The sequence below is a fragment of the Drosophila melanogaster genome, chromosome 3R (assembly GCF_000001215.4).
Source record: "Drosophila melanogaster chromosome 3R".
NCBI classification, from domain to species: Eukaryota; Metazoa; Arthropoda; class Insecta; order Diptera; family Drosophilidae; genus Drosophila; species Drosophila melanogaster.
The window spans coordinates 3,686,095-3,705,681 of record NT_033777.3 but is presented as its reverse complement, the minus strand read 5'-3'; the positions used below and the strand labels follow the sequence as shown (position 1 = coordinate 3,705,681).

Below are 19,587 nucleotides of genomic sequence, written 5' to 3'. Positions count from 1 at the left end.
TATACGAACACTCCACCGCCCCAATGGTCGAAAGCTAAAAAACTACAAGCTGAGCTAGACCACTGTGTCGAATATCTTAAGAAAAAAATCCCCACCATACTCGCTCACTCAGAAAAACAAATAAAATCGTTAACAATTAACAAAACTCCAACTCCCCATCCGAAAAGCCTGCCTGCTTTTAAGAAAAGCTGCCCGAACGACTGCGAGGGACCACTGTTCACACCACATTGTGAAAATACGTGCAGACATTGCAGCCCCAGCACATAACCCCTAAATGAGGACATCATCATCAACGTGGTGAACAGCCCGCTCACTACGTCATCGAGGGAGTGTCAGCGCGCTAACACCAGCGACGTCCAGCTGAAGCAAGTAGGATCTGAAAAATAAAATATTTTTTTTTGTTGCCCTGCGTGGCACACCACCCTCGATGCACTGCGCTGCATATTAATATTACACAAAATATTGTAACATTGAGCGGAACTTTTTCTTCCCGATGAGAAGAATGGCCCGTAAAGCCGTACACCAATTAGGCAGGAAAATGTAACAATATATATATACAAAAAAAAAAAAAAAATGAAAACAACATATTTTTAAAGTAAAATAATCCACAACCCAAAAATAAGAAAAAATTATATTGTAAATTAAATATATACAAAAATGGGTTGGTTTGGATCTGACGATAGTCAGACAAAAGATAATACGGCCAATGTGGTCAATAACTTAAAAATAGTCGACCATACAGAAGACATTCAGTCACTGTGGTTACTCCTTTTGATCATGACGATCGTAACAGTCGCTCAGTTTATATTAACACTATATGTTAAGCATAACAAGATAATAAAGAAGCGTTATATAAACAGGGCAGAGAATAATTCGGATAAAATTTAAAAATAAAATGAAAAAAATAGAGATGAATGCATAAAGAAATACTTTAATATTCATCTAATTAATTTACTTTAATATATATAAACACATTCAAAAAAAAAAAAAAAAACACACCCAAAATGTATTTTGAATTAAGATGATCTAAAATTTTTATTTTTAATATCAGAAAACAAGAATGAAAAAAAAAGGATTACTGAAGAAACCTTTTTAGGAGAGGCAACAATTTATAAAGTTCGATTGCACAGATAAATCCATATTATTCTTTAAATTGACTGGCAAGAAATAAAAAACGAGCTTAAAGAAATTAAAACGACTTTCGACAAGTCTTATAAATGCATGACACCAAATAGAGAAGTGCAACAAGACACTCTCAACAAGCATGCGCAGATATTGGTAAGATGCTTTAATGAAGCACGCCAATTAATTCACAGAGAAAGGAAAAGATTAACAAAAAATCATTTATCACAAGCAGTAAAATTTCTAAACAGGTTCCGTGAGAACTTGTTAAACGTCAAGTACAGACATAACCTAAATATTACAATTCCAACGATTTTAAACACACCTATAGTGAGATCGGTGAGGATATCGAAAGTGTAGGAGAATCGGAAATAGAAATAAAAGAAGAGGATCTCCACGATCTTTCAATTCCAGCGGTAATAACATTACCCGAATTACTTGAAGAAGAACTTTCAGATTCAAATACTTCAAGTATACAGGAAACAGCCAAAATGACAGACTCTGCCGCAACATCAAGGGAATATGTGCGACAAATTTCGTCCACAATACCTGAGTTTGACGGCAAAAAGTTAAACTTAAATAGATTATTAATAGATTAATAGATCTGACAAAAGGAGATCAGGAGATGCTAGCGGTAGAGGTAATCAAGACAAAGATACTTGGTCCATTATCACACAAAGTTGAAAATAAAAAGACCATTATCGGTATAATAAATGTATTAAAAGCATCAGTTAAAGGCGAATCGCCCGATGTCATCAAAGCGAAAATGCTTAGTACACAACAGCGCGGTAAAACTGCAGCGCAACATACCACAGAGATAGAAAACCTACGTGGGTTGCTCGAAATCTTTAATCTTTCGCTTTAATCTTCTTGGTTCCAACTCTGTCATCGGTATTTGTCTCAAGTTTTAGTTTTGGTGGCTAGGTAGTTTATTTGTTTGTTTTTTGCTGCTTTTTTTTAAATAGTTTCGTTGACTGTTTCTATGTTTAAGTAGTTTATTTGTGTGTTTTTGCAGCTTTTTTTTTAATAGTTTTGTTGACTGTTTCTATGTTTAAGTCATTATGTATAATGTACCATTCGGCTTTTGTAATTATTGTGAGCATTTTTGATTGCGTTCGCTGAATTAGCTGTAAGTGGGATTTACTGGCAGTTCCCCAGAGTTCCATACGTCCATATTGGTTTTATTATCGCCTTGTATATTGCTTTTTCATTATGTAATTCTAGTTTTGAGTGTTTTCCTATTAGCCAGTTAAGTTGTCGAACCAGGATACTGTTTGTGCCAAGATTTGTTGTAGTGTACTTGCAGCTGTTGTAGTATATACGAACATAATAATAACAATAATAATAATAATTATGATAACAATATTAATAATAATTATAATATGAATAAGTAAACTTAGGACCACCCTAGATCCTTAGGTCCATCCTAATCCTAAATATGCGAATTCAGCATGTGCGCTTTTAGGGGTCGCACTCGACTCCCATTGGTTATCGAGTATGAACTTCATACATACATATTGCAGAATTTGCTAGTGTCAGCACTTGGCTGTCACGAGCGATCTGCCTGTAGACCACACCAAGTGCAGTTATGAATCAGGAATAGATCAGGAATGTACACATGCTGAATAAAAACCAAATAAAGATAAATATGACCGATTGCGTTTTGACTCCTATTTAACTACACAACACGACTCCCAAAACCATTTCAGCCTCCATGTGAAAGTACGTCCTGGTGGTGACGCTAGACATCCGTAACGCGATCAATACGACTGAATGGGCAAGGACGCTGCAGGTCGTAAGCAGCAGCTTCAAAAATCGACATCGGGCTCCAAAGAGTTCGAGGTCACGGCTGGAGTCCCACTCTCTGTCCTGGGACTGCTGCTCTGGAACACCATGTGTTCGTATTTCAAAATACCTGGATATTACGTAAGAAATGCTATGCACCCCACTGATAGGATCGGAGGCGGAATTGTCAGGAGTGGTATCAAATATTCAGCTCCTGTCCATCTGGACTGGTCAGATACGTCAGCATACTTCTGAAATGTATTGGGGATAAGGGCTACAGTGTCCACTTAACTAGAGATCCCACCTACTGACCCCGCAAGGATTCCAGATCTCTCTGCCATTACGACCTGGTCCGTTTAAACAGTTCGTACCTCATCCTTTGCAACACCAATGGTTGAAGTCACAAGAGCGGCAAATCATATAGCCCGCAGAGATAACTACCTCTGGTCAACAGAAGTATGATAAGAGAGAGGAGACGACTGAGGAGGCTGTGGCAGATGAGCAGACGCAGAAGTGTCAAGACTGCATATAATCGAGTATGGTCGAATATAATTTTTAGAAAGCCACTAAGAACCTCAAGAGGCCAGTGGACAAAATTTTTTTTTTTTTTTTTTTTTTTTAAATTTTTTTTATTATTTATTGAATCTTCCCTTTGTGTTAAGAGACTAACAATAAGTGTTCAAATCTTAATCTAACTTAATTAACTTTCACTTAGTGATAGTTTTTTTTTTTTTTCATTAATGCCCTAATAAGTTTATTGCTGGGCTGGGAGGTCGTTGCGGTGCAGCCGGCTTTGACTGCATACTCGGATTAGTTTTCTTGCGAGGGGATTTGTATGGGTGGTCAGCTTTTCGTTATACTTCGTTTTTTTCTCAGCTATTACTTCGATTACTAATTTGATTTTTAGGTCTCTGTGTATGTTTTCGTTCCGAAGGTACCACGGCGCTCCAGTGATAATTCTCAGAATTCTTGACTGTGCTCGCTGAATAATGTCTATGTTACTTCTGGATGCGTTGCCCCACAGCTCGGAGCCATAAGTCCAGATAGGTTTTAAGACGGAGTTGTATAGAAGAGCTTTGAACTCCAGACTAAGTGGAGAGCGAGCATTTATGAGCCAGTGGAGGTTCCTTGCTTTAAGTTTAAGATGTTTCGATTTGGCTTCTATATGTTTGCGCCAAGTGAGCCGCCTGTCCAGATGAACACCCAGATATGTTACCTCGTCGGCTTGTGGAATGCATATGTTATTCAAGACCAGTGGTGGGCATGTTTGTTTGTTTAAGGTAAAGGTAACCTGCTTGCATTTTTGAACATTTATTGAAATTCTCCAGTCGGCAAGCCATCGTTCTACAGATGTTAAGTGTCGGGATAGGAGTGCCGTGGCTTTTATTGGGCATTTGGAGCGACTGAGTATCGCGGTATCATCAGCGAACGTGGAGGTTGTTAGATTGTAGTCTATGGGGAAATCCGCCGTATACAGGGTGTATAAGATTGGACCCAGTACACTGCCTTGCGGCACTCCAGCTTCGATTGCGCAATCGCGTGAAGTGCTTGTATCGCATCTTATTGCAAACACTCTGTTATATAGGTATGACTTCAGTAGCTTATGTGTGTTTTGGGGCAACAGCTTGATTATTTTAAACAAAAGTCCATCGAGCCACACTCTGTCAAATGCCTGCGCGACGTCTAGAAAAATGGCTGTGCAGTATTCTCGATGTTCAAAAGCAGTACGAATTTCTGACGTGATTCGGTTGACCTGTTCGATGGTTCCATGTTTTTCTCTAAAGCCAAATTGATGTGTTGGAAGTGTGTTGTTTATTCTAAGGTGAGGGCTAATCCGAAGGAGTAGCATTTTTTCAAACAGCTTTGAAAGACATGTTAGTAAGCTTATCGGTCTATATGATGATGGCTGCGTTTTGTCTTTTCCTGGCTTTGGAATCATTACTATGGTCGACTTTTTCCATTTTTGAGGGAAGTATCCAAGCTTGGCGATTGCGTTGAACAACAGGCAGATGTGAAGAATAGCACACTTTGGGAGTTCAATGAGCATTCTTGGAGTTATTAGGTCGTAGCCAGGCGATTTTCTTGGGTTCAGTTGCTCTTTGATAACCTTTGCTAGTTCACATGGTCGGAATTCAAAGGGTTCTTGAGGATCTAGATTGGCTGCTATTAAAGGAGGGAGAATAAATGTGTTGGTAGAGGGATTTGGTCGGAATACATTTTGTAAATGGTCAGCGAAAGCACAGGCTCTTTCTTCATCACTTCGAAACCAGGTGCCAGAGGGACTTCGTAGTGGCATAATTGGCGCTATTGGAGTCTTTAGGTTTCTGTGAGCTCTCCAAAGAGGGTACTTAGTGCTGGTGGGAGAGAGTTGCTCGATATATGAACGTTGGCTGTTTTTTTCCTCTTGTTTGAGAGCATTGGTAAGCCTGCGTGTGGCTATCTTAAGCATGTGCTTTGTAATTGGTGATCTATTAGACTGCCAATCCCTTCGTAGGCGTCGTTTATCTAATACCAGCCGCTCGATTTCGCGATTAGTTTTGATGTAGTTTGGTTTTGCATACGTCACTGGCGGGGTTGAAGCCTTTGCAGCCGAAACTAAAATGTTTTCAAGAGTTTCCGTTGACTTGTCTATATCCTCCTTTGTAGATAATGCCGTCGTTAGTTCTATGTGTGAACAGACATACTTTTGATACCTTGGCCAGTTTGTTCTAAAATTTGTGAGTCTATACGGTGGGTCGACGATGTGGGGGCGAGTTAGCATATTTAGAAAAACAGGTGAGTGATCTGATGATAAATCTGCTAGTGCTTCGGCGGTGACCATGTTGCGGGGGACATGTTTAGTAATTGCAAAATCGATCAGGTCTGGGATTTTTCTTGGGTCTGCTGGCCAGTATGTAGGCTTACCCGGGGATACATAGTCTAGCTTGTTTTCTGGCTTCGTAAGCGCATTGTACAATTGCTTACCCTTTGGCGTCACAAGTCGAGATCCCCAATGGGTGTGCTTGGCGTTATAGTCACCCGCTGCGATGAACCTGTCACCTAGTGTGTTAAAGAATTCCATGAATTGATCCTCAGAGATTGGAAAGCGCGGTGGGCAGTAGACTGCGGCTAGAGTCGTTGAACCATTGTTGAGTTGTAAGGCTATGGACGTAGATTGTAAGTAGTTTTTGTCAAAATTGTTTAAGTGGTGGTGTTTTATACGATTTCTGATGAGTATTCCAGTGCCTCCATGAGCTTTACCATCTGGATGATTTGTACCATAGAACAAGTATCCTGGTATATGAAAATTGTTTTTATTTGTGAGGTGCGTTTCTGATAGTAGCATTACGTCGATGTTTTTTTCGTAAATGAACTGTGTGAGCTCTTGTGTATGCCGTGAAACGCCATTTGCGCTCCACAGAGATATCCGTAGGGAAGCCATTATGGGGATTTTGAAGATACAAGAAGTTGAATCAGGATATTTTAGTTTTTCATGAGCTCTTGCAAAGTATTTTGCATGAACGTCATAAAGTCTTTCATGCTTTGCTGTAGGGATAGCATCATAGCTTCGATGCCACTTTGTTGTGTTTGTTGGATGTTTGTCGGTGTATGTTCGGAATGAGCAGTTCTTGTCGGTGGGGCGGGCACTTCTAGTCCGGATTTTAGGGCGCTAGCGAAAGAAATTGTTGGAGTAGTGCTTGGGACAGTTAGGGGTGGTTGAAAAATCGGTTGCGGAGAGTAGAAATTGACTTTGTTGTATGTATGTGCTGTGGCAATACGTTTGTTTAGGCGGCCCTTCAATTCTTTGTACACCACACAGCCTCTGTAGTTTGCAGTATGTTTTTCCCCGCAGTTACTGCATTTCTTCACAGACTTATCGTCCTTGTTTTTGGGGCAGTTTGCGGTAGTATGAGGTTCGCTACAGACAACACATACGGACTTAAGGGTGCAGTATGCCTTGGTGTGGCCGTATTCTTGGCAATTAGTACATTGAACTGGATTGATACGTTTGTGCGGCTCCTCCACGGTGATCCTCCGATGTAGCAAGTACTGTAAATTGTATATTGGGTGCACTTCGTTTTTCTTTAGTGCCTGGAGCTCTGGTTCGAGTTCTATTTTGAATAGTGGCTGCGGAACTTTGTCTTTGTTTAAAATATTAATAGCTGTCTTTGCAGAAAAGTTTTTGGCCTTCAGAGCCTCAATTATCTCAGCTGGTGTCACTGTTGCTTCAATGCCCTTAAGTACTACCTGTAGCCCTTTGCAACTTTTTAATTGGTATGTGTAGTAGTTTTTACCAGCATCATTTAGGTATTTAGTCACTATACGGTGGTCTGCTTCTGTTTGGATCTGTAGTTTTATTTCATGAATATTTCCTTTTTTAAGTGGGATAATGTGGAATTTGCTGTCACCAATCAAAGCAACGAGTTTATTTACAAGTGCATTTGTACTTTGTTCTCGTATGAAAATTGGTGGAGGCCTGGTCTTTTTTGGTTCCCCTACCGTTTTTTCGTTGGGTTGTTCGGTCGCAGAATCAGCCAAGATAGCATATCGGTTTGAATTATTTACTGCAGAGTTTTCATTGCCGTAGTTGGTTCGATTGATTTTGGGTTGATTACCTGCCTTATTGTTTTGAGGGCTGAGCTTTCTCTTGATTTGGATGAGTCTGCACAGTCGAAATCGACTTCTGCTTTTGTTTTGATTCTTCTTTACGTGCATTATTGTTGTTGCAAACGGTCAGTGCTGCTGAATTATTTACAGCTGGCACAGCGATAATTAGTTGGGCCGCTGACGAAGTTGATGTTGTGGTAGCAGTGGCAGTTGCCAGTGAGGTCACTGCACTCGTTATTGCAGTGTTACAGTTACCCGGGACGGTCGTTTGGCGCTGCGAGAGGAGCGGGGTAGGAGAGGTGGTCTCTTCGCTCCACGACTTGTGAGCCGAAGCAGGCAGAGAGGGAGAGCAAGAACGCGGTCTGTCGTTCTCTGAGGGCAAAAGTTTCGAGTTAGTTGAAGGTGAGGGTGCTCGATCACCGATTTGCGGTGAGACGAAAGAAAAGTATGCATTGTTGCGTTGTAAAGAGAGCCGGCGCTCGTCTTGTTCACATTGTCGCTGAGAACGTATGTCGTTTTGCCAGTGGACAGGATAGCACCGGTTAAAACGTCAGCAGATATTTCATATTATATATCATATGATATATGGTTGCTCTAGTCAGAAAAAAAATAAGAGGCTAAGAGGCAGCTTCTAGCCCGAAGACCTAGACCTAGACCGCAATACAGCTCTTGAATGGAATTTTTGGTGATGGAAATCAACTAGAAATCTTTAGTTTGAAGATATCGAAATCTCCAGAATTCGAAGGCATAGACGCTGCACCTATAATGCACCTCTCACCGAACTGCCTTAAAAATCTAAAGGTAGCTATGGAACAAAGTCATTTGGTCACTTTGCATCCCAGTGGAAATATGCAGAGGTCATTATTATCCCGAAACCGGGCTGAACTGTCATCCAACAGGACGTCAATATTCCATAGAATCTATTCTTTGTTAGATAAGTAATGTTAGATAAGTAAAATGTCATTCCGGAGCACCAGTTTGGCTTTAGAATGGGTTCAGCGGTGTCATAGAGCTGTGGACAGGATTTTATATGCGTTTGAAACAAAATTTAGCTTTAGCTTTCCTAGATGTTAGACAAGCCTTCGACAGAGTGTGGCATTAAGGATTACTTTATAAGCTGAAGCAATATCTTCCTGCACCTAACGACTTGGTATTAAATAGATATCTCGATAATATACGTTTCTATGTAAGGTACAACCAAGTAGAATCGCCGGTACAGGATTTGCAAGATGGGGTATCTCAGAACAGAGTACTGGGTCTAATATTGTATTGTTATCCATGTACACTGCTGATATGCCGAGGACTGGTGCACTACGTGCACATCTGGTGATGATATGGAACATAATAATAAATGCAGACAAATAGACATACACAACTTTTAAGAACACGTATCACTCCAACTGTTTTAATAAATGGCACATTCATACCAAAGACACCAAAATAACAAGATGCGTCACGGCGTTACCTTGGTTTTGCACCATGCAGCCACTTTTTTGGTGACGGCCAAAATTGATGCTTACTTGTACTAAAGGACGATTTTCGGGGCTAAAGCAATTTTGATTTAAGAAACGAAGTTATATATTTAGAGACTTTTGAATTTAGAGACTTTAGAATTTCGTTGCAAATGATCTACTAAAATATTATTTAAGAATTAATCCCTTGACTATTATTTTTTAAAAAATTGTTTTTAATTAATTAACAATCGTTTTATATTTATATTTGTGTAAATATGTAAAAGCAACACAACATCAACATCATTATATTAACTTATAAATTAAATAATGTTGCAATCTGGAATGTTATTATAACCTTTGTATTTAAACATAAATATTAAAAAAAAAATGCATTATAATAAATATACTTCATAAAAACAATACAAACATACATAATTAACAAGAGAGAATGCTATAGTCGAGTTCTCCGACTATCAGATACCCGTTACACAGCTAGTGTGAAGCCGACTTAATCATTTTCTGGGATTTCCATAGATATTAAGAAAAAATTAAAAAATTGTTTCAAAGTGTGGGCGTAACCGGTTCGTCGGCGTTAGAGTGGGTGTGGCAAAAAGATTTTTGGCAAATCGATAGAAATTTGTACGACTAATAAAATTTTTCTGCCTGTTACATACTCTTTAACGAATCTAATATACCCTTTTACTCTACTCAAATATCTCTATTTATGTTTTGCTTAAAATCAGATATTTCTTGTGTTACAATCATAAAATACAACAATAAGTTTCTGGTTGCTGATAAGCACCGAGTAACTGTTGACTCTCTTTGCTGTCAACATGAGCGACAGAGACGAAGACCTAACGGCTTTGAAATGGAAGAGAGTAAAATCAAAGCCAAAAAAGAGACCAAGCCAAGCCTCTCCCGAAGTTCAAAGAAAAAAGAATTCCCTGGACAATTCATCAAGCACCAGCGCAAATAAATTCGCTCTCTTAAGCGACGGATTGCCCGACAAAACAGGAAACAAATATAACAAAAACGAAGATCTCGAAATGGTAATTGAAGACAGCGCAAGTGATTCTGCTAAGCCCCCACCTATCATTCTGTCTGACGTCAATGATATAAGTGAAATGCTAGCCTATCTTAATTCTAAAATTAAAAGAGAACGTGATGGGGTAAAGGTTTTGAAGAATTCAGAAAATTAATCAAAACACTTAATAATGATCGTGTGAAGTAACACACATACCAGCTTAAGGAAGACAGAGCATTTAGAGTTGTTATTAAGAATTTGCATTTTTCCACAAATTTAGATGAAATTAAAAGTGATGTAGAGTCAAAAGGCCATGTTGTTAGAAACATAAGTAATATTAAATGCCGTGCGATCAAAACGCCACTGAACATGTTTTATGTAGACATTGAGCCTAACAACACATAGGTAACGTTATTGTCAATATTGAGCCTCCCCGCCAAAACAATGAAATCGTTCAATGCTATCGCTGCCAGGAATTCGGACATACTAAATCATATTGTACCAAAACGTACCGCTGTGTAAAATGCTCTTTTCGACACCCAAGCAACATCTGCCCGAAAAATACAGAACAACTACATCTACGAAGAACACGCCGCCAGCTACAAAGGGTGTAGAATTTATCAGGAACTCTTGTCAAAAAAATCAGCAACCAATCGAAAATCCCTGAATAGCAATAGAGAACAGAGTAAAAATGATTTAGAAATCCAGCAATCGTTTGCTCCGCCTAACAAGCCAACATATACCCAACAAAGTAACGATTATCAATCTTATGCCCAAATTGGTACAGGAAATAGCAAAAAAAAAAACACATCACTGGAGAGAATAGAGCAACTATTAGAAAAACATTCTGAACTTACAAACATGATAATGTTACTCTTGTAAACAAATTATGCAAGTAAATCTTAACCTAGGAATATGAAATGCCAATTGGCTTTCCAGCCATGTAATTGAAATATCCATCTTTAAAAAACGAATGAAATTGATATTATGTTAATTTCCGAGACACATTTCACCAGCAAATCATATAACAAGGTTGTTGGATATGATAAAATTAGTGCTGACCACCCTTCGGGCAAAGCTCATGGTGGCGCAGCTATTTTAATTAAACACGGCCTAAAATTTCAAATTATGGACAGCATTAGAGAAAATGCTACGCAGGCTGCCACGGTTAAGATCAATGCATGCGGACGTATCTGTAACAGCCATTTATCTTCCCCCAAGATTTGCTCTCAAAGAAGCAGATTTTAAGAACTTTTTTCAAAAACTTGGACCACAGTTTATAGGAGGAGGCGACTTCAAAGCTAAGCACCCCTGGTGGGGCTCCAGATTGACAAATCCGAAGGGAAGCGAACTGTACAAATGCATAGTAAACAACAGCATAACAACACTTTCAACCGGCAAGCCTACATACTGGCCTACTGATAGTAGAAAGATACCAGACTTAATAGACTTCGTAGCATACTTTGGAATCCCACAATCACACATGCGAATAATGGAAAGTTTTGATCTAAGCTCAGACCATTCTCCAATAATAATGACATACACTACAGTACATATTGACAAAACCATACAAAGTAAATTCTGCAAATACAGATATCAATGCATTTAAAAGTTATCAGCCTGGAAATCTCGCTAAAATCAGGAGAGGAGATAGACCATGCTGTGGAGTTACTCACAAACAAGATCCATAAAGCAAGCAAGCATATATGTACGAAGCTACCAGCCAGAAACTCATAATCAAATCAGCTCTATCTTTCAGCTGAAATCCGACAACAAATACAACACAAGAGAAATTTGCGTAAAAGATGTCAAGAAACTCTCTACCCTGCCGACAAAAGATCGTATAACAAAGCTGCATCTGATCTCAAAAAACTACTGTCAACTTTAAGAAATGAATCTCTCGCTGAATATCTTAGAAATCTAGATCCACATTCTTGTAAACACGAACATAATTTATGGAGAGCAACCAAATATCTCAAGCGACCTGCAAAAAGAAACACAGTAGTCCGAAACTGTAATGGCGATTGGTGTAGATCTGATGATGAACACGCCAAAGCATTTGCTCAACACCTGCACTCTGTACTTCAGCCAAATGATATTGATATCCCGCAAACAGAAAGAGAAGTAGAAAACTTTCTCGAGTCACCCTGCCATATGAGCTTACCCATTCGTAAAAGCAGTATTAATGAAGTTTCATAAGAAATTAAATTGCTGAACAGTAAAAAGGTTCCAGGTTGGGACAAAATAGATGGCATAACCTTGAAAAGTCTACCACCAAAGTGTGTACGATTTCTAACGTTTATATTTAATGCTATGTTAAGAGTTGACCACTTCCCAAGCCAATGGAAATGTGCAGAAATTATAATGATCCTTAAACCACACAAGGGCGAAAATGAAGTGACATCGTACCGTCCCATTAGTTTGTTGTCAATATTTTCTAAAGTATTTGAAAAAATAATTTTAAAGAGAATGTTGCCAATCTTGGAAGAATTCGCTATCATACCCGAACACCAGTTGGGATTCAGAAGAGGCCACGGAACCCACTGCACCGAGTCTGGCATAATGGCTTATTATATAAAATGGACCTGCTTATACACCCTGTACACGGCAGATATGCCGGTATTAAATACCTGCACTGAAAAACATACGCGGATGATACAGCTATATTAGCTACCAGCTCATCTAAAGAGGAAGCCTCACAACTCCTGCAACCAGAGCTACGCCTCATTGAAAGCTGGTTTCTTCTTTGGAAAATTAAAGTCAACGCCCTGAAATCTGCGCAAATAACTTTTGCATTAAGAAGAGGTGACTGCCCAAAAGTGTCATTCAATGGATCAGCAATCCCACAAAGTAATTGCATAAAGTACCTTGGCTTGCACCTTGATCGCAGACTAACGTGGAAAACACACACATAAAAGCAAAGCGCCAGCACCTAAATCAAAAAAGTTTGAAGATGACCTGATTGCTTGGCCGAAAATCTGCAACCACTCTGGAAAATAAAGTCCGTGTATACAAAGCTATAATAAAGCCCGTGTGGACTTATGGCATACAGCTTTGGGGTACTGCCAGCAACTCAAATATTGAGATTCTTCAACGCTACCAATCAAAAATATTAAGACAAATTGTTAATGCTCCATTTTATATTTCAAATGCAAGTATCCATAAAGACTTAGGAATCCCTTATGTTAAAGAAGAAATAGCAAAACATATTAAAAAATATATAGACAGACTAAGAACACATGCAAATAACTCAGCCATAAGTTCGGTAAATAATAATTAAAACGTCAGAAGACTTAAAAGATTTCATGTGCTAGATCTCCCCGACAGGTTTTACGTATTAAAACATGTTATGAGTAGGGTATGTAGTAGGGAATAATGAATAACTACTGCCTCTGTTAATCTAAGATTAATTATAAAATTTACTTATTGTCATACTTTTTTAAGACAGATTGTAAATAAAAAGAGAGAAAAAAAATATATATATATTGTGACGTATTCACGCCAACTCATCACGATAAACATATACTTACGTATTTTACTTTTCGAGTCGAACAAATGATCCGTCGTTTGACTAAGATCAACGCCTTTAAAGAAGTTTCGGATTTGAAAGAATCAACACGAGGTATTTTTACTTTAGATCTTTATTTCTTCGTTGTCGGCTTAAGACTGACTGTACAGAGTTTTTGATCGGCTCGAAGTGAGTCGCGAGAAACGGGAATGTCTTATCAGTATATGTGTACAAAAAAGAACGGAAAAATAACGGTATGGATGCACAACAAATCATGCGCTTAAGTGTAAGCAAAAATGTAAACGTAATATGAGAAGCATATTATGTTACTTCCCTCCCTTTAAAAGGGAAGCTTATGCTTCCACTCCTTCTATTGGTGTTGATGCCCGTAATCTTGGTGATGCAGTTGGATTTGCATCTTGTGATTCAATGATTATTTTGTTTTTTAGTTTTAAGTAAATACAAGCAATACAAGATGTGAGGCTTATGATTGATACTATTATACAAACTGTGATATTATTATTTGATATTAATTGTACAATGTCCTTATGTTCTATTGGTTTTATTTTTATTAGGCTTAAGGGTGTGTACAATGGGGTAAGGTTTATCTCGGGGTTTAGCTTGTTTTCGTTAAGTATTATGTTTCCTATTTTGATTTTACATTGTTTTATTGTTATTATTTTGTTGCCGTTAACCGTTACATTTTTATTTATTTCTTGGCAATTTTGTTCTATGATAGTGTTGTTTAGATTCCAAGTGATGATACTATTTGGTTCTACATACTTAATTATTTGTTCGACTGTTATAGGGACAAAGTTACATATTGGATTTGTTCTTTTAATAATATTTTTGATACATTCGTTGTTAATTTCTTGATAGTTCTGGTTATAAATTTTATCTTGTTCTTCGAAATAAGTGTCTTTGTCTATATGATCAAGTTGATAGCCATTATTATCTGGATAGGGTATTATGTTAATAGTATGAATGGTTTTTTGTTTAGTAGGGATATGAGCTATGATAAGTAGTTGGTTAGTGTTGATCCAGGTTGAGGTTTTAGTCTGTAGTATATTGCTACTGTCAACGTTTTCTAATTTGTCATAGTTAAGTAATTTTGGGTTAAACAGTCCTAGTCGTGAGAGTTGCATTCCCATTGCGATGTCTTCAATGTATTCGGTAAATTGTATTAGTTCGTATAGCATTTGTTCTCTGTTATTATGTTCGTCTTCAAATTCTTTGATCTTTTGCATGTTACTATTGATAAGTTGAATTATGTCGCTCATTTCGTGTATGTTAATTGAGTTTTTTGTCGCGGACTCTAATTGGTTATGAATTTGTATCCGGTCGTTATTGTCTAGTGTCCCGAAAAGGTATTTAAATGCAGATCCCATTATGTTGATTAGTCCGCGTTTCTGTCTATTTGTCTGGTGTAACGTTATAGCGTTAAGTTCCCTTAACATTTTATTGTGTAGAAGTTTAATTTGGGGGATATGTGTATAGTTGGTTACTTTAGTGTTAAAATAGTGAGTTAGGTTGTCTATATCCAAGAGGTTTATGCGGAGACAGTGGTGTTCGTATTCTGAAGGGATTTGAATAGGTTTGTCAGAGAATAGGAGATATCCGTGGTCGGTGTCGATGTTGTTTATTTGGAGTTGCTGGGCTTGGCATAGTTTTGTAAGAGTAAGAAAAAGTATTATGGTGAAGTTGATTAGTTTTCTTCTGTTTTTTAAATTGGGTCTTATAGTAATGTGTCTCTCTGTTTCTGTTAGTAATTTTGTAATGGTCTTCGTCGGTTTGTTCGACGTTCTTTGTTAATTTGAAAGGGGCTTCTAATTTTCCTTTTTGTAATGGTCCTTTTCTGTATCTGGTGTCGACATTATATTCAGTTCTATTCTTATTTATTTCGTTAATTTTCTTTTCTTTATTGTTTTGTGTATCTAAGTTAGGTTGTCCGGCGTAAATGAATATGTGAGCAGGGGTTTGTCCGGTAGTATCGTGTTTGGTCTTGTGGTTGTAAATGTAAAGGATTGTTTCTATTTTACTTAATTTGGTCTCGTTGTCGTCAGAGTTTTTTATGATGCGGATTTTTTCGTTTATAGTTTTGTGGAGTCTCTCTATGTCAGCGACACCTGTTTTTGTAGTATTAAGTTGTAACTCTACTTCTTCGGTTTCGAGCCAACGTTTGAGGGCTAGGCTGGAGAATGCACCATCTCGATCTGCTTTGAGAAGTTTAGGTTTCCCTAATTGATTAAATATGCGCATTAAGGCATTTTTGCATTCTACCCAGTCTTTTGTCTTAATCTGTTCAAGGGTGGCGAATTTAGAGTAAATATCGATACAGCTCAGATAATGGTTTCCTTCGGAAGAATAGATGTCTATTACGAACTTATCACGACAATGTTCGGGTTTAGGGGTAATTTTCATTGGCATTTCCGTGTTACGGTGTTCTGTTTTGGCTAGGTTGCAGACTTGACATTCGTTGATTATATTCTGGATAAGGAGTTGGCTATTGGGGAAGTAATAATTCTCACTAAAGAGTTTTACAGTTTTTTGAATTCCGGGGTGTAAGAGCTTTTCGTGGGTGTTTAGAATTAGTTCCTTAAAACTTGCATAAGTAGGGATGTTTTTTAATAAAACGAGGCTTCGGAAAATTTTTGTACATTTCGGATTCATTGTTGTTGTATATGCATTTTGGATCATTTCGAAGTCTGCATCGCTTTCGATGTAAAGAGCGCTATTATTTGAGCAAAAGTGATTGAGTAGATATTGTTTGGCTGCTTCTATGGTCATTTCTTTGTAGGAAATGTGTATGATTTGTTTTTTGAAATAAGTTTCGTGTTCTATACTACTATTGGGACCTTTTGAGAAAATAATTTGTTGCCATTGTTGTTGTTGTATTTGTCGGGTTAAGAATATCAGAGGCCTCGCCGTCCGTCCGTCCGTCCATATCAGCGTCGCTCAAATCTCTTTTTACTATTTAATTTTATGCAACTGTGCGCAGTCAACGAGTCCACTTGCGTCTGCTTTGGCTTCTCCACGATTAATGCCCTCACTCCAGTTTCGTGCAGCCTGCTTTGTCTCTTCTCAATTTTTGGCATTCCCTTTTCATTATATAGTTTTCCCTTTCTAACCAAGCAGCGCAAGTGGCCACGTTCAGCAACAGCTCTATCGCTCTCGTTTTTGCAAAATCTCGTTCATAGATAATTCATCTATTCATCCTCACACATTGACAATAAATAGGAACACGCATAATAGCAAAGGGAACATGGAGAAGAAGTAAACGGCGACTACACGCATTCATTATTTTCGCCACGTGTTCATAAATAGGAACACGCATAATAGCAAAGGGAACATGGAGAAGAAGTAAACAGCGACTACACGCATACTCATTATTTTCGCCACGACACGGCCATTCTGACATTTACACGTCCTCATGTAAGCTTTTGATACCGAGATACCAAGATATCAAGATCACATACTTTCATCACTATTCAATAACATTTAATTTCATTAGTTTGACTTTATTAGGTGTATTTCTTAAATCTTAATTCTGTGAAGAAACAAAACAGCTGGGATAACTTATTCTATTTTCATATTCAGTTCCATTGATCAGTAATACATCAGCTCACAACTTATCTTAACATTATCATTTATCGATTTCTATATATCGATCTTCCGCCAGTTCACACACACTTGATTATTAATTCAATCCAAACTCATCGTCTCTCCTGGACGGATAACTCACAATTCATCGTCTCACCTGACGGATAACTCACAATTCATCGTCTCACCTAGACGGATAACTCACAATTCATCGTCTCACCTAGACCGATATCTCTCGTTCACAAAAGAACTCATTGGCGGGCTTTTCTTTTCATTCAACTGTTTCTATATTTCAGCTATTGCTCTACATTCTCGTTTAACTCATTCGGGATTTCTGTATCCGGCATTTTACGTATATCTTCATGGCAATACTTGAACGATCGGTTACTCGTCAACGACTTTAGTGTATACCTGTCACCCTCTAATACTTCAGTTACCAAAAACGGTCCTCTGAATTTCGGATCTAACTTAGTTTGGTGTCTTTCTTCATTCCTCAATAGCACATAGTCACCTACGTGGTGTTTGTCAACGGCTGCCCTACTGCTATCAAATCGGGATTTGTCGTAAGACGCTAAGGAATTCATATTTTCTGTCGCATGAGCTCTAACAGTTGCCAAATCTATTTCACATTCGGTCTCACATGGGGGAACTAATCCAAGGGGTCGAGCCTGTTTACCAATTAACATTTCTAACGGACTTGCCTCAGTGGCACGAGAAATTGTACAATTCAGTGCAAGTTGGACTTCGCCAAGTGCGTCCTGCCACGATCGTTGACTTGATTCTACCACTGACAACAAATTTTTCAGTGTTTCCATCACCCGTTCCACTTGCCCATTTGCACGGCTCATTCCCGTAGCAATCAAGTGAAGTTCAATTTTCTGCGATACGCAAAACTCTGAAAACTTAGAGCTAGTAAAACATCTGCCCTGGTCGGCGATGATGCGATCTGGTACTCCAAATAAGGATATGGAAGATTTCATAGCATTAACACAGCTTTCGGCATCTATCTTTAAGGTGTGATACAGATAAACAAACTTTGTATAGGCATCGATCTGAACAATGACATACTCCTTCAAATCGCTCTTGCCACTTAATTTCCCCGTTATATCTATGTGGATGGTGTGCCACGGTATACTTGTCTTCGGAATGGAATGAAGTTCCGCCTGAACCTTCCCGGAAGATGATTTCACTGATCTACAAGTTATGCAGTTTGAAACAAATTTTCGAACATACTTGTTCATTTTAGCGAACCAATAATACTGGTACACTTTATCAAGTGTCTTTTGCCACCCTAAATGCATTATCGACTCGTGTACCTGGTTAATTACTGACCATTTGAAAGCTCTGGGTACAACTGGTAAATAACTTGTTCTACCTCGTCTTTGGACCTTGCGATATAATACACCTTTTCGCAAATCATACGTTTTGGCCAAGTTTTCGGCCAATTCATCTGACTCCAATTTGTTAACAATTTCTATTATCTCAGGGTCTAACCGTTGCTCAGCAAGAAGCCAAGTACTTGAAATTTCAGACAGATTTACTCGTTTTTCGGGAATCTTGTTTATTGACAAAATGTGTTCGGGTGATAAAGGATTTCTTGATAGGAAATCCACATGAGCCATACGCTTACCCTCTCTATACTGAATTTCGAAATTAAACGATTGTAAGTAGGCCCACCAGCGGTGAACTCTGGGGGTTAAATCTATTTTTGTGCGAGAAGCTTTTAATGAATTGCAGTCTGTATAGACAACGAACTCACGGCCAACTAGGTAATGGCGAAAATGTTTAACGGCTTTTACCACTGCCAAGGTTTCCAGCTCGTAGGAGTGATATCTAGATTCAACAGAGGTAGTTGTTTTGCTGAAGTATTCGATTACATGGGGCTTACTTTCTATACGGTGCAAAAGTATCGCTCCATATCCACAGGCACTTGCATCAGTGTGCAACTCAATAGGATATTGCGGGTCGAAGATTACCAGAACAGGCTCATTTGTGAGGATCGTCACAACTTTAAGTCTGATCTCTTCCAGCTCAGCGCTCCATGTAATCTTGCCGCTACCAGACGAAAGTGAATACAATGGTTTCATAAGTTGGGAGAATCCAGGCACGAATTTGCGAAAGTAAGAGGCCAAGCCAATGAATTGTCTAACGCCGGAGACAGTTTGAGGAGGAGGCAAGGAGCTTAATGAAGCTATCTTTCGCACATTCGGACGAATTTCTCCCGCTCGCACTTCATAGCCCAAATACTGAACCGTTGTTTTGAGAAAACTGCATTTAGCAAGGTTAAAGGTAAAACCAGCCTTTGTAAGAACATTCAAAACAGTTTTTAACCTTTCCAAAGCCAATTCCTTGGTTGGCGATACTACCATTATGTCGTCCATGTAAACGATTACAAAAGAGTTAGCAAGGTCACCAAGTGCATTTATGACTGCGCGCTGGAAAACAGATGGCGCATTTTTGAGGCCAAAAGGCATTGTAAGAAATTCAAATTGGCCGTCTGGGGTCAC

At 38.5% G+C, this 19,587-nt stretch overlaps 1 long non-coding RNA gene across 1 annotated transcript, besides 1 other annotated feature; it reads left to right on the top strand.

Moving 5' to 3' along the window:
- The first annotated feature begins 8,041 nt into the window (after positions 1–8,041).
- On the top strand, positions 8,042–8,448 carry lncRNA:CR46141 (long non-coding RNA:CR46141). The gene has a single exon (NR_133319.1). It is a non-coding gene; the product is annotated as a long non-coding RNA:CR46141 (long non-coding RNA).
- A 1,419-nt stretch (positions 8,449–9,867) lies between these two features.
- Positions 9,868–13,434: a mobile genetic element.
- Positions 13,435–19,587: the final 6,153 nt, after the last annotated feature.